Raw genomic sequence first — 16,552 nt, forward strand, 5'->3', positions numbered from 1 at the left:
AGATCCTCATTCTTTCTCCGCAGCATCCCGCCCTAATACCCCCCTGCACTCTTGAAGCACGGCCCTCACTCCGCTACCCCCAGGCCCCATTATCCTTCCATACGATGCCCGCTCAATTCTACAACCTAATGTATCTAAAAATGCGCCGTTTTCCACAAACCATTAATCCTCCGGCCTTTATGACCCCCTGCCTTCTGATTGATGTCTTAGCTCCGCCCAGCCCATTCTTCACCGCATTCCTGTGTTTATCTAATAATGCTCCGGAGACCGGGCCTAACGTAACCAGCTTCATGAAACTTTGCGCCTCTGACCTTCCGCTCCAGGTGTCCGTGCGGCGATTAGTGCGCCTGATGCACGCACGCCCCAAGAAAGCGCGGAAATATTCTCCGTTCCTCACTATATCCACTGGGCTCCTAATACCTTTATATATGATAAACCTATAACACTTTCTAAGCGCTAAGAACTCCAACATCCTGGTTTGGGAAATCTGATCCCAGCACTGGGACTCCTACCACCGTTCGTGACTAAGAACAAAAACCAGACCAACAGTCACCAGCTGGAGCCCCCCCTTCACTCCTAGTCCGACCTCTGAATGTCGTCATTCGTAGGCCGTTCGGCTCTGAAAGTAGCCAGATGACAAGCGTTACAAGACATGCAGGCTGCGTGCTCGGCGGGCGGGCCTGACCCCCAGCGCGGCGCGCACGCCCGGGAGGGGCCGTGGGTGCCCACGAGGGTCTGACGCCGACGACGCGTCCTCCGAGCGGAGGCCACGTGGCGGGCTCTGCCCAAGGCGTCGTTATCTTAGGAATACGAAACAGTACATGTCTTATGCACGGATCCTTCCGGAATTCGGGCACAAATTCCTGCCAGTCCGAACCCCAAGTTCCCAAAGCTCAGGCGGCCCAGTCGGGCGGCCTCGGCCACGTCCCGGGCGGAAGCACGGGGGAGCCAACTCCGCGCCCGGTCTCGGGTCGTTCCCCGCCTCGCCGCCTCCCAGGCGCCTGGGTCTCACGCCCTTGGAGGGGCCGCCTCCAGGAGGCCGCCCGCCCCGCACCTTATGGGGTTCCCGCGGCACAGGCCGCGATGCCGCCAGTTTCCGCACTCGCACACCCGCCGCAGCACAAGCCCGGGGCCTTGGAGCGAGGCCGTGTCCCGCCTCTGCCACCGGCGTCCTGCACACAGTGTGCGGCGGCCTCGAGCGCCAGAGCTCTCCGAGGCGGCCCCGGGCCCGCGGAGGCCCAGCCGCCCGCGCTCCCACCGGGCGCGCCCACACGCCCTGGGCCGGCGCTCCCGCCACCCCAGAAGCAGCAGCACTGGGGCGACGCCCTGGCTCGGCCCGGAGACACCGCAACCGGGCGTGGGAAGGCAGCGGGGCCGCCAGGGCGGGGCTTACCTGGGCGGTGGGGGAGGAGCAGGCGTGCAGGCACCGCCCACCTGCCGTCAGGGCTTCAGCGCAGGGGCGGGGCGCCCTGGGCCGCGGCCCACGCAGCCTGAGGGAAGCTTGCGCGGGGGCGGAACGCACCCTCTGCCGGCGCCGGGGGTCCGGTCGGGGTCCGTGCAGCGGATGCCGGAGCGCGCCCTGGGCTGTAAAATTCTTTCTCTAAAATGCTGGCTGGTGCTAAGCCTCCTGAGGACAGGGAGTCTGCGGTGCTCAATGCTCCCAGCAGCAGTCGGGCGCTGTCGGGTGGCAGTAGCTGCATTGGTCTGTAGCATAAAACACGAAGCGCCCCTACACGGAGGTCGGCTCGGCCTCACTAAACGGACAAGTCTCCTGCATCAAGGCATCCCTGTGCGTCCAGTCAGTCACGTGCATTTCTTTCAAACGTCAGGGATCATCGCTCCAACCAAATGCCCAAGAGTCAGTGATTCCATCGCTATTGTGATTTGTTTAGTATATCGTTCTTCATTAATCCTGAAAAGGTAAACTGCAGGCAAGCCAAGACTCAATTGTCCTTAAGTCCAAATCGATGGACACTAGGTTAACGGTTCACTGTATTTTCTGTTCCCATTGGAGAAATGCAAGATCCAATCATAGTCCTATCACAGAGCTAATCAAGAAGCAGAAAGGGGTGTTAGCCTTGAAAAGAAAGCTCCAGGTATCTAACCAGCAAAACGGGTTTGTTCAGGAACAGCAGAGAACCTCAATGCAGAGGCTACGGAGCCACAGGGAAGCCCGAGGTCCAGCGCAGGCCGCGCTCTTCTGGAGGAAGGTGGGCCCTTCTAAGCAGAAAGCCCATTGGAGAAAACTGGCCCCATGTCGTGGCTGCTCATTGGCTGAGTTGGAGCAGTCTCTCATTGGGTAGGCTGTTGCTGGGGCCAGAAATTCTTCCCTCCACCTACTGGGTGGTAAAGTAGACAAAATAGTTTGAGATATGAGGCGCCCTCTTCCCTCCTGCGATGTCTGCAATGGGCCCGGAGTGGAGGGCGTGAGAGTGCCCCCTGCAGGCCACCTGGTGCCATGTCAGAGACACTCCCCTTAACAGTGTCACAGGGAAATCCTGCAGAGTGGCTCGTGTTGCCATACGTGTGAAATACGTTTCAATTCCACCGATTCATTCACTATGCATATTGGGTTGAGCTCCTATTTATATGCCAGGCACCGAGTGAGGCATGATTATTGCCTTACAAGTGCACAATGTGGTCATTAAACGGTTTATATTAATTCCTGTCTGAATGTCTTTAAAATACAAGTGCTAAGAAATAAGTAATAAGAAAGGCTTATGAGAATGGTAAGGGAGGTTGGAAAAACTCTTGAAATCCAATCCTGCTTTAGGCTTGAGGCACACATTAACTTCCATTCAATTAACTATTCATTCCTCTAAATGAGTGATTTAAGAGTTTCACCACTGGGGATAACAGTGCAAAATGTAGAGTCAGACAACTCAACCCAAACGCCAGCTTTGCCACACCCTGGCTGTGTCACCTTGGAAACCTATTTAATCTCTCTAAGTCTTTTCCTATCTATGAAATGAAGACAATAATAGGTCATTGTGAAAACTAAGTGACAGTAATTCACTTGAAGCACATAGCAGACTCTGACACACAGAAAATGTCGCATATGTTAACTACCATTAAAGATATGACATGAACACCCTTCTGTACCTGAGGCCCCCTGCAGAGTGACTCCAGGACTGCCCTTCAGAGCCTACGTGAGCCCGAGGCAGGATGAGCGGGCGTGCACTAGCAGAGAGAGCAGAGCACCTCCGTTTTCAGGCCATTTGTGAGTCTGCATTCAGCTTTTTTTAAGGGCAATACATTCTATTGCGATTTCTGTTTATCATGTCCACAATCCCAGCTCAGATTTGAAATAGTGATTTCTAAGTTTAGAACAGGAGAGAAAACTAGGTACCAATGTTCCATACTTCAAAAATTATCACCAGAAGCATATTATAAAGATGAAGAGAAAAATTGCTATATTAAATATTCATAACTCAACACATTAAGGTTTTATATCGGCTAAATAGCTAATTAATTTACTGCATCAATCTAAAAGTACAAAGATTGTTGAATATGAAAAATGATTAAATAACTAGTCATTTCTTAATATAAAATCTGATAAGCTATGATTCTTTCATTTGTTTTGAGCTGCAAATTAAGACAAAATATAAATAGTCAATGACAAATGCTTCCGATGTAGTGCACAGAGGGAAGGCAAAGTGTGTGTTTCAGGGTGGTGTGCTCCTCATTGCAGGTGGTGAGGAAACACCTGCTAAACTGAGCGGAAATGCACAAAACTCAGCGCAGAGTAGAGGTCAAGATAGCGAAGCGTGAAGATAGTGTCCTGTGCGGGGTGAGAGGCTGTATGCAGAAGTTTTAAAACTGGATCCATATCAACTCCCGTCTTGTCAAAAGCATTGAATTTCTAGTTAAACGTCTAATCTTGCAAGGAAAGCTAGCGGCACTCAGCATCCAGTACTTAGGCTCTTAAACACACAGCTGTGCTGCTTTTAATCACGTACTTTAACCTCTCCGGGTCTCCCTACTGCTGCATCTGAAAAGGGGACTCACGTTCTGAGCTGCTGAAAATCAGGTTCATTCTAGTCAAGGACATTTTCCATGAATTCTCCTTTCGGTAAGCCAGTATGAACATAGTTGGAAATTGAAACTCATATCAAAAAAAGCAGCATTTTTGCTGCTGGATTATTAATTGTATTAGAACTTATAATGTGCTTATAACAATGCCTGGCCACAGAGCGCACGCTCTGTATGGATTTGAAAACCAAAAATATAGTCACAGTAGCCAAGTCATGCTGTATGGTCACAAGAAGCCTGAATTCTAGGGAATAACCGTACATTTCCAAACCTGTAATATACTAATCACATGAGAAAACACTGTTTTTCATTACTTTTGACTTGATTCTGGAGGCAGTAAATAACAACTTGATATATCGTATTTATTTTTACTTCCATATATAGGTTTTGTTCTTATTTTATTTAATTTTTAGCAAAGCATTAGGTTTCTGAATCCGGGTCCTGGAGGAGAGGATGCCTTGGCCCCACCCCCTGATGCGGCGGTGGCCCCTCCCCGCAGGCAGTCCTACGGGAGGGACCCGAGGGGCCCTCGGAGGCTGGCGGGCGCAAGGGCCACTTGGGGGCCTTGAAAGGCAGCTGCCCGGCCCGCCTCTGAGATTGTGGTTCAGGAGGCCCAGCGGCCCCAGGATGCTCTTAGCTGACGGGCTCTGTGAGGCGTTCCTGGTTCAGCCTACACCTGGAAGTAAAAATAAACACGATATAGTAAGCTGTTAATTACTGCCTCCAGAATCAAGCCAAAATAATGAAAATCAGTGTTTTCTTATGTGATCAGTATTACAGGTTTGGGAAATGTATGCTTATACCCTAGAATCCAGGCCTCTTGTTACCGTACATCCATGACTTGGCTCCTGTGACTATATTCTTAGTTTTCAAATCCATACAGAGCATGTGCTCTGTGGCCAGGCACTGTTACAAGCACATTAAAAGTTCTAATACCTTCAGTAATCGAGCAGCAGAAATGCTGCTTTTTTTTGGTATAATATGAATTTCCTTTCCTAACATATGTTCATACTGGCTTATCAAAAGGAGGCTCAATAGGAAATGTCCTTTCTTCACACAATATTGTCTCTTCAAAATTGGAATGTGAGCAAAAGAAAGGCACTTCTGTTTGAATCGATTCTATTCGGCTATTTGGCTGACTTGTTACAGTAAAAGTGTAAAAGGCTCACACAAAAGTATTCATTATATGGTAGAAATATAGAAAAGAAAGCCAAGGATACAAGGGAAAAATAAGTCAGTAAGTATTCATCTCAGAATGCATTTTCTAGCAGAACTCAAAAAAGAAATGCTGAGATAATCTAATGTTCCTGAATTTTCAGTTATACAAGGGTTGGATCATGATTCCATCCATTTTTTTTTTCTTCTCAGAATGGAATACACTATTATCCTAGCTCAGCTCCATGAAAGATAGAAGAGAATCATCTTTACGCAATGTCACAAAGGTCTTGAATGTCATTAACAAGAATGCTGTATGCTTCGTGGGCCGCCGACCACTTTTGACCAGTGACATGAAAAGAGAAACTTGAAAGTGGGAAGAGACCCATTAAAACTTCGAATTAGGTCAAAAATAATTTTCTGCTGGAAACTGTTTCCTCATTTCCTTGTCACAGAAATGTGCTGGAGTTTTCATACCACCAGCACCCATGTTCATCACCTACCACGAAGGACAGGCTTGGTGAAAGCCGCTCAGAGTGTTTGCATAAACGTGACACTGCACTGGAGGCTGAACACCAGGCTTCAGTTCTTTTCTCTTTTCTTTTTTTCCGGTTCTATTGTCTCACTAGTCATCGGGCTCTTCTGATCCTCACTTTATAATCCTCTTTATTCACTGATTCAACAAACAGCTGTAAGCTTAATATATGGCACCATGTCAGATACAGCAGATGAAAGGGAAAAAAGATATTCATTCCTTCAAAGAACCAGTCACTCAATGCCCTCAAGCCTCCCAGACTTGGCTTTATATGACTCAGTGGGACCAGTCAGGTCCAAGGTGAGGACAGCAAATTCTACTCCAAGCAGCTTTCACTCCTCGCCCCAACCTGACGAGGTTGTACCCTGTGTTTCCATATCCCATGTCCACGTGCTGAAGTGCACTGCTTTGTGCAAGCAGCACCCCGACTTGGTGGGGATAAGATGTCCCTCCAGAGCAGCCAGTCCTCCCCACTTACAATCTCTGAACCACCAGCAAAACAGCCACCTGAAAAATTAATGTGTATGTCTTTGGAGTTCTGACACGTAAATAATATGTTGACCAAGTTTTTAGCCACCTATAGCACATAATTATGAACACTTTTTATCTGTGTTACCAGTCTGTGGCTTATATTTATTTTCCAACAATAAAAATACTGCTATTTAAAAAATAATGATCATAGGAATTAAAGGCCAGTTACAGGAAATGAAACCTTTAATCAAATTTTGGAAATAATTATGCGCAAATAATGAAGGATGTGTGTAGAGTCCTGCCCTCTCCCCTGTGGACCCCCTTCAGCTGACATGCCTGAGCTGCCTGGAGGGCCTGCCTGATTTCTCCAGAAACCAGCAGTGCTGGCACATTGAGTCTGCAGGTGCCCTCAGACCCAAAGTAAGGGTCAGAGCCGTGGAGGGAAATGGGCCAAAAGCAGGTGCAGGACCACGACGAAGAGGCGCAACAGAGTCGGGAGTCAGCAGGCAGAAAAGGAATGAGCAGCCCGGCAGCAACGTGGATCAGGGTCCAAAATCACCGAACCTTGTCGCGGTGGACATCCAGTGGGGAGACCGGGCTGTGGGAAAGGTGAGGCACTCGGGTGAATGTGTTGGTCCCCAGCTACAGGAAAAGTAAGCAAATATTCATACCAATAATAAAGGATATAGTCTTACAGAAATTACACAATCATTTATTTCCTATCACAATTTCATGATAAAAAATTATTAGTTTTTTCCAACAGTGCTACAATACCCATTTTCTAGGCATTATTTGGGATAATTCATTTTATTTACCTATGCCACCAATATTCAGACTATATGTTCTGAGGTGAAAAGCTACCAGGCTTCAGAGTGTAAACCTTCAAGCCAACAGATCCGATGGACTGTGATAGAATCATGATAGAATTATGACTCTTTCCTGTTGACATTTCCAGAAAGTCGTGTTGCTTAATGAATATTTAATTTGGAAAGGTCTACAGATCTTCGTATTTTCAGTCTTATTTTGCTAAAAAAGGTATTACAAAAAAATGCACTACAGACTCCCCCCCACTCCCTGCCACACCAAACCTGTAGCATAAAGACCAATATCCAGCTTTTTTAGTCAAGAAACTTACTTGTTGAAAGTAATGCCCATTTGTCTCGTCTGACTGATAAAAATGTCAATGCAGACCTTCATGCACTGACATTATAACAATAATTTTCTCTTGCTGTATGTGCCCACATCTTCATCAATTCAATTTTCTGCCCCTAAGTAACTCTAGCTATAAAGTTTTCTCATTAATAAGAGCAAGGAGAAACCAGCCCCCACACCCTTCCAGCCCAGGCCCATCAACAGCTCTCAGGACAAGGGTGTGTTAGGGTTAAAATACTTTCAGTAAAACAGTTTGTTCTTACTGATTTTATTTTCCTGAAGCACGTCGGTGTGCTCCCCTGGGCTCACGGGAGCCCCAGCAGGTGGGCCACCCCGGCCCCCAGGGTCCCCAGGCTTTCCGGTCATCTGGGCATGAGTGGGGCTCAGTCTGACCTGGACCCTCTTTGACCCCGGGGTCTGCAGCCTCTGACCCTTCTGCTCTTCTCAAGTTCGACAGCTCATCAAATTCACTTAGTTAAGATGTGTCCGTGAGAAAGCAACAGGAACCTCAAGGCAGACTCGCTTACATAACAGACACAAATACACAAATTTGTGTAACAGGACATTCATAACGAGGGGTTCCAGAATTGTCTGGTTCAGCGGCTCGGTGAGGCCTGTGGAGAACCAGTCCTTGCCAGCTCTCCGTCCTGCTCCCCAGCACCAGCTTCTGCCCGCCTGTCAGCCGTCAGGGGTGCCCGGCTCCCAGTTAGAGAGGAAGGGAAGTCTTTCTCAGATGCCTCCAGAAACCATTTCCTCACCTGCGCTCAGCCCCACGCAGATTCTCATGTAGTTTTCACAGTTCTCATGGAATGTAAGTGCTGTTCTTCCTGCCATTCTGCAGGCGAGGACCTGAGCGAGGGGGCGCTGACTGGCTTCGGGGCCAGCCGCTGGGAGCGAGGCGCGGGCAGTCTTGCCACCGAAACCTGCACACGACGACGGAGGCCTCATGCCGTTGGAACCAAAGATGGGCACTTGCGCTGACAAGTGCACGTCCGAGAATCAGGTGCCGGGGGAGTCAGCTTAGCTCCGTCATGGGCGACACCAGGCATGTGGGGGCCCACCTTAGGATTCTAAGGATTCTTCCTAAAAATCATTTCTATGTGGAAGCCTACTCTTGTGTTCAAAAAGACACACAGGAGAAACAAAATTTTAGAATGCACAACTCAGTCAAAAGGTCAAGAGAGCCTGCTTCCTGGCTGGATGCTAAGCCTCATTCATAGCGTAGAATGAAGTGGGATGTCGGAGGTTTAACATCAAACAGTAAGTAAAAATAAATCCATTTCCATAAAGGCAACTAAGACATTTAGACTTCAAGAAATTGTCTGGACTGTTGCTGGTTGCATTTCAGTGGTTTATTGATTATTTGGTGACAAATATTAGTGGGGGAAAATTGATCAACTTCTTTGATCTGCCTCAGTGGTGTTGAAATACATCTCTGGGCTCCTATGGAGCTGCTCTTCCTGTCAACACCCTGCCTGACCAGAAACGCAGGCTACTGGGCAGCCGACCGGGGTGCCGAGCCCACGCGGGGCCCTGTGCCGACTTCCTGGCCCTTCTCGCCCCACACAGGGCTGGCTCTCTATCTGTCTCCTCCGTGTCATCTACCCGCTATCCTATGAAAGATCCCTGGCCTTCCAACCATCTGGCTGTTCTCCAAAGGAAGAGGGTCCACTTTGTGCCAAATAAGGCATGTTTGCAGCACCTACATCATCTCCATCTTCTTAAACGGTAGGAATAAGTGGCCATGAAGAGAGCAGAGGGATTCAACTGAGCAAAACCCAAAGCAGCAAAGAAACTGATCAGAAAACAAACGGATGGAGGGCATGCAATTAAAGCGACTTAGGAACAAAAAGGTGCAGGGGTTAAGCGATCTGAAAGGCTGTCCGAGGGAGAAAGTGAGATGATTAATGGGAAAGATTGTTTTTATATAGTATTTTACCCACCCTGTGGTTTGAAAAGACACATAGCAGGAAGGAGAAATTTGCAAGAGCCACAGTGGTAGCATGAAAATATGGGTGAAGTTTCCCCAGCAATAACTTCATGGAGAAAGGGACAAATTTCAGAAGTTTCCTGAAGGAAAAAGTAAATTTAGCAAAGTGAGATGAAAGAAAAATGATCAAAGGTTTCCCCTGATTTGCTTGCTTGAAGGCAGTCACAATAATGGGTTGGAAAGATAAGAAGAAGGGCTGAGTAGAATCTTTTTCTTCCACTTACAGACAGTCAGAACACAGCCTCGTTCCTCTGGCAGCTGAAAGAAAACCATCCAGGGTAGAATTGATGTGGGCCGTGCATGGTTGTGAGGTGACCTGATCAGGTGATACGAAAGCTTCAGTTTAAAATTTCAGTTTAGATGATCAGCTATCACAAAATAGGCATCCAGATTTGAAAATGGAAAAAATAGTAGAAATGACAGAAACAACAGAAATAAAAGAAAAAGAGGCAAATGTAGTGGGAAAGAGCTTTAAAACTGCATCACCAAGTCAGAATATTCTAAATCAGAAGAGTAGGGTTTACTATTTATTAGATTTGTTACTAACGACCTTTTTATAGCAACACAACATCCAAGAAAAGTAGCAGATTTGAAGTTTCTATCAATAAAGAGTTGTCAGTAAGATATAATAACCTCATTCTTGTTTCATAAAAATTTTCTTTGAAAAGAAAACACATTATACCTGTTTGCTAATAGTGTTTATGTCAACCAAATAATATACGTTATCGAAGTTCTCTGCCGAAGGTGGTTCTTGACTTAGGGGTTCTTGTTCATGTTAAATCCTGTCACTTTAAAGATTGGATCAATATTCTATCATTTCAGATTGGAAGTAAACTGCTAAATTGCTTCAAAAGTATTTTTACCAAAAGACTGGGAAGGTCTGTGATGCTTTATGAATTTGGCCTTTTCTGATCAACTTTATTAGATGGATGGGGAAAAACACCCTGAAAACCCTTCTGGCAATGATTATGGATTTGATATGTTATATTGGCTGAATATTCCAATATTCCATGCGAGTTATTAACAGCAGCCCAGAATGCAATGTCCCCGCAGCCTGCTTCACTGACTTTCTTCGCATAAAGATTTATGAGCTTCAAAGTAAAACTGACTGTTATTGGCATTTTCTCTCCTCTAATGTTAAAACTGGGGGAGAAAAGATTAGAAAACCCAATTTAGCATGCAGTCTTACAGTAGGTAAAATTTGTAAGGACCGATGATCTTAAATATTCAAATTATGATAATCAGTTACTGATAACTTTAAAATGAGTTTATACTTACATAACCTTTTCCATTGCCCCTCCCCCACCCGAGATCATTATCTTACTTGTTTCACATGCAGGAAACTAATATGTTGAGGGTCTTGTCCTAGGTCGTTCATGCATTTTCAAGTTGGACAACTCACGTTGCTTGCAAAGTGACCACTCAGGGATTGTAACTGAAAATACTCCTCAGTGCATATGAAAGTCCATAGCTTAATTACACACATAGTCATCTCATCAGCGCAGCTCACGCTGGCTTTGAGTTTTGTCTTTGAGTTTTGTCTCAAAGACAGTGGAGAGCCGTTTCTATTGCAATTTTAATGGCGCACTCCTGAGGAATGCCACGTGTAATGGCATTTCCCAAATTGATGGAAGGTGACAGCATTTCATGAGTTAGTGCCTGTGGATTCCAGACCACTCCCTTGCCATTATGAGATGGGAGTAGGGGACTATCACAGTTCTTCTCTAATCAGAGCTAATAGTTAACATCAATTCTTGGAAAACAGTAAGACATACACATTTGCTTTGCTTCTTAAAATCATCGTCATTCTTTCCATGTTTTTGCTTTTCATTTTTAATGATAATGTACTTGTCATTCAACACATTATTATTATTGATTCAGTAATCCCACAACTAAAGATATAATCAAGTATGTGGCCACTGAAATGTCTATATATGCTCGACATAGTATGTTTAATAATCTAAAACAACCTAAATGCATCACAACAGAGAGTGGTTAAATAAATTATGGGAGCCTTGAACTGTAGAATACTATTGTACCATTACAAATAATTTAAAATTCTTCCTGTGTTATGGAAAGATCCTTAGAATGCACTATTGTAAATGAAAACCAGTATATTCTAAAGTGAATACAGTATGACCTAAAGCATGGTAAGCGCTACGTGCACAGGTGAAATAGAAACACACTCCAGTGTTGGCAGTGGTTTGTTTTGAGGGGTGGGAACTGGGAACAATCACCACTTTCTTCTCTGCACTTACCTGGATTTCCAAAGGGCATGTAATGGGCATGCGTTTCATTTACAATCAGAAACACATACCACTTTTTTTAGATGACTATTGCTCTTGACTTAAAATTTAAAAAGTAAATCAGAGGGGCTATTTTTTGGCTGGTATTCATATTGAGGACCAGTCATTTCTGTGACTATATATAATTTCAGTTCCTCCTCAATGTGAAAAATGAGAGGCAATATCCAAGCAAGCCATATTATTCTTTTCTATAAGATCACTTAATTCTTTAATGCATTTCAGCACTTTCAAAAAACATGGGTCTTCAGGCAGTCTTGGAACGCGGCAGGCAGGCGTATCTAGAGAACGACTTCGTATTCTCCTGCCCCTGAATCACTTCAATAGTTTACTTTGTAAATGAGTTTTGTCTCAAAGCATACAACAGGAATTTCTATTTTGAAATTCACGTAAAATGTAAGAGATTTCAAAGGTTTTGAAGAAAGACAATGACTAGATAATGTCACACATGCATGCGTACAAGAAACTGAGTAAAAATCAAAGTTCCTCCCCGCACATTCTGCATCGGCGTGGGCACCTGTGGCCGCCGACCTGGCCGTCCTCCACGGCTCTACTAGGTTCTTGATGCCGCCCAACATATGACCGCATACTTGGCTCAAAACGACAGAGGTCTATTCTCTCACCGCTCCGTAGGTTGGAAATTGAATCGAGTTGTCAGCAGGCCACACTCCGTAACGCCCGGAGAAGAATTCTGCGCCTCCCTGGACGGTGCGGCCAGCATCCACGGGGCAGTCCTTGGAGTTCGTTGGTCAGCAGCTTCGTTACTCCAATTTCTGCCCCTTTTTTCACGTGGTGCCTTCCCTGTGGCCAAATTTCCCCCTTCTAATCTCCCCACGTGACTCCAGTGGGACGTCATGTCAAACTGACCACATCTGCAAGACCCCGTTCCCAGTAAGGTCACGGGGGCATCAGGGCTCATGACTCGGCATATTTTTTCCGGGTACACAGACCACGGTGCCCCCTTTCCCCCTTTCCCTCTGCCCCTCACTCCCTTCTCTCTAGTCAGTGATCTTCCACCCTCAGACGTATCCGTCTCCAGGCCGCCCCCTCTCAGTCTCTTTGCCGAATCCTCCTTTTCTGTTCGGCCTTTACATTTTGGTGGGCCTGGGACTTGATCCTTGTCCTCCTGTCTGGAGAATCTTTACATGTTTCCTACGTGACCTAGTCCATTTCCAGGCTCTAAATACCACCTACAAAACCTTGTATTTGGGGGTCCCTTGGGCCTGCGTGCGGGGACATCTCGCCCTGACTCCTACACCCTCATTCCCCGGGCCACGCTTCACTTTCAGGCTTTCAAACATCACCTGCCAGCAGAAAGCACATTCTTAAGCTTATCCATCCCCACTCTGTGTTCTGAACCCCAATCCCTCTCCCACGAGCATACCAAGCATTTCCTTTGGGGTCTTCCAGGCACCTCGGAACGAGCATGTTCAGAATCCACGGCGAAGGGCTTTCCTCCCACTGCTGGGGGGTGTCCGGCCCCGGGGTTTCCCATCCCAGGAGCGGCCCTAACTCCCACTCAGGTGACGGTGGTAGGAACGCACCTCAGGTACTTGAGGCTTTAACTCCTTTGCCCCCGGTTCGCTTCTAAGTCTTGGTGGCGAAGAAGGAACTCCAAGGAGCCTGGAAACAGGGCCCAGAGGGGCGGAGAGTGGACAGAAGCAGGAGTGGACGGGACGGCGTCCTGCAAGGAGGTTTATCTGCTGTTTACAGAGGTGTGACGCCCCTTGTTCTGATGTCTTCTGTTTGGGGGAAGTGGGGAACATTTCTCTAAAAAGAACAGCCTTGAAGTCAGTGCTGACTTTAGAAGGTGAATCTTTAATGAAGATGCTGTGACAGCAAGGGTGCGGGCATGAATGAGGGCACCGGAGTGAAGGGGTGGCCCTCAAGTCCCCGTCCACCCTGGGGGCTGCTTGGCTGTGAACGGGGGACAGGGAGGGGGGCTCGGCAGCACAGACGGGCTGCAGGGGGAAGGTTTTGTTAGATGTATCCACCTGCTTGTCTCTATTCCGACAGAAGAGTAGCTGAGGGTTACGGGACGGGCCCAACAGGGCCGTCGGAGGGTGCTGTGCAGGGGCCGGGGTGCCGATGGAACAAGAATCCTGGGATGGAGATGTGGATAGAATTCGGGGTCACGGCAGGTCTGACCCTGGTGGAAGGCCTCCTTGCTCTCAGACAGCTGCAGATTCAGACAAACTTGTGGGTTAAGCGAGGGGAAGATGAATACATTGCTGGTGTCTGTTTTGGGGAAGCGTGGCGGACGGTCATACACTGAAGGGAGCGACAAGGGAGGCGGCGCGATGCTGGTGGGGACTGAGGAGCAGGTGCTCCCTGCCTGAGAGCTGGGAGAGGGAGGTGGCAGGGACGCGGGGGGCACACCTGCAGGCGGGAGTGCACAGCCAGACCAACTCGCCTTTACCTAATTCACGGCTCAGGCTGCTCCTCCACTGTGTGCACGTTGTGGGGAAGCTGGGGAGGCAGGGAGGCCAGCTGAAGGCTGCGGGGGAACAGCACAACCCCCCGAGGGCAGGAACCGAGTCTGTGGACTGCTCTGTGCCCAGCGTGTGCATCAGTGCTGGCACATAGTAGGTGCTGTCGGCATTTGTTAAGTGAAGAGCAGAAGGCACGGTTTCACCAGAACTACTTGATCACAGCTGTCAATGACGATCATTCATGGCAGAGAAAAAAGTTCAGCTGAGGCCAAAACAATTTGCTAATTGATAGGGGCTAAAGATTATATAAGGTTTCTCCTTTTAGGGCACTGTTTATATAAGTTTATATTTATATATATGCATGATATATTTAAATACATATACATATCATGTTTAATTGTCATCCCAGAGTATGGATTCAATAAACAAATCCTGTTGGCTTTGCAGAGAAAAAAACCCCCCAAAACCTCTTTTAAACTCATAATCCTGTATTCTGCAGACCTTATTATAGACAATAAAAAAACTGGCACCTAGAAGAGATAAACAACATCTCTTACCCAAAAAAAGGCTTATTTTTTTCTAGGTATGCTATATATCACATTACTCTTAAATATGTCTTCTATAAAATTTCTTATGTAAAGAAATCATAAGAAAATTAAGTCTTCCATTTTCAAAGAAGGAAAAAAATGAATTAAGATTTCAATTTATTTTGTGTGGATAAGATTTTGGTTTTCATTTTCTTCCAAACACACAAAATAACTATATTTACATATGGGGTATATTCAATATTCACCCTATATCCATTATTATTGCTGTCATTTAAAGTTTTTTGACTGTCGTATCGATATTAAAGTATTCAGAATGCTATCCATAACCTCTGTGAGATTGTCACAAACTTTAAAAATCAGGTAAGAGTAATGATGTAAAGTGACATGGATTTCAGAGAGCTTCCCATACACGTTGTGAAATAATCACCCTAATCATGTTAGTTGACACACCCACCACCTCGCGGAGTCACCGTTTCTCCTCCTCCCACCCCTCGGTCTGCATCAGCGCTACCCTGGTCTCGGCCCTGACTGACTCGTACTTCGCCCTTTACGGAAACTTTCCCATCTACCCTCCCGCCTCCACATCCACCCCTCGGTGTCCTTCTGCAGGTAAGGGTCGGACAATCTCCTGCGTGCCTCCTTTCATTCCATTACTTCCGACTTGGAAGCTTCCGGGCACTGCCCCGTGAAGCCCGAGCAGCTGGGTGTGGCCTCCTGTGTCTTGTCCACACGCTCACCCCACCTCCTGCACCTCGCTGGTCTGCCCTTGGCTGTCTTACACCCTCTCTGTCCTGCCATCAGACCAGTGTGTCATTGTTCACCTAGTCTGTTAACAACTCTCCCTCCTGTGAAATCCCAAAAATCATGTTTGCTCTCCTTTGGGGCCTTATGATATCTGATGTGATTAGGTACTGACTTGTTATGATATATGACTCATTTGGTATAATGATGTATTTTTCTCTGATTTTTAGATTATGATGTGTGGTGTCTCCTTGCTCTGCTAAATAGTAAGCTACTTAACAGAGTGGATGTAGAATCCTACCTTGTAAGGTTCCAGGCTAATCTAATTAGCAAATTTGGAGTTACCTATTGAGCTAATGAAGTTAAAACAGTAGATTCAAAATTTTAAATTTCTGTAGTGTGAGTAGATAAAAGAGATTAAAAGAATGCATAGAAAATGTTTATTATATTTTTCTTAAGAGGCAGAACTAATTCATTCCTTTTTTGTGGGGTGTTTATTCTGTTCTAGATACTGTTCTAGTTTCTAGGCATAGAGAAGTGGACAAGTTGGACTAAGTCTCTATACTCATACAGCTTACATTACAGTAACTGGAGACATACAAAAAAGAAGAAGAGAAAGATGGGGAGGGAACAAAGGAAGAAGATATGAGAAAGACTAAGTACTATGACGAGAATTGAATGGTGCTATGTGCTAAGGTGTGGCATCTTACATGCTCTGGAGGGTGTGGGCAGGAAATTCTCTCTGGGCAGATGTCATTTCAGGGGAGTTGTGATAAGCCATGCAAAGATTTTCTTAAAAAGCATTGCAGGCTTGAGAAGCAAGAGCTATTGCAAAGAGGATACATGAATCCTGAGCTTGACATATCTCTAAATAAATAAATCAGGCCATAAGTGAAAGAAGGCCAGCATTGATGAAACCTGATGAGGCTGGGGAGGCTGGCAGCCTCCACCTAGATTGTTATGAAAGCCAGGTAAAGTTCCAATGTTTCTTTGAAAACTAAGAAAAATTCTATAACAGAACTGAATTTTATTTGTTCTCTAATGGAACTTTGTAGAATTCAGAACTAAAGAAGTGAACACATAATTTGACATATGAAATCTAGTTCAGCTTCTCCTATTTGGGAACAGGTAAGAGGAACGAGACACAGTCAGTCTTTTATGGAAGCCCATACCGTGCACCGAGGCATTGCTAT

The sequence above is a fragment of the Manis javanica genome, chromosome 16 (assembly GCF_040802235.1).
Source record: "Manis javanica isolate MJ-LG chromosome 16, MJ_LKY, whole genome shotgun sequence".
Taxonomy (NCBI): Eukaryota; Metazoa; Chordata; class Mammalia; order Pholidota; family Manidae; genus Manis; species Manis javanica.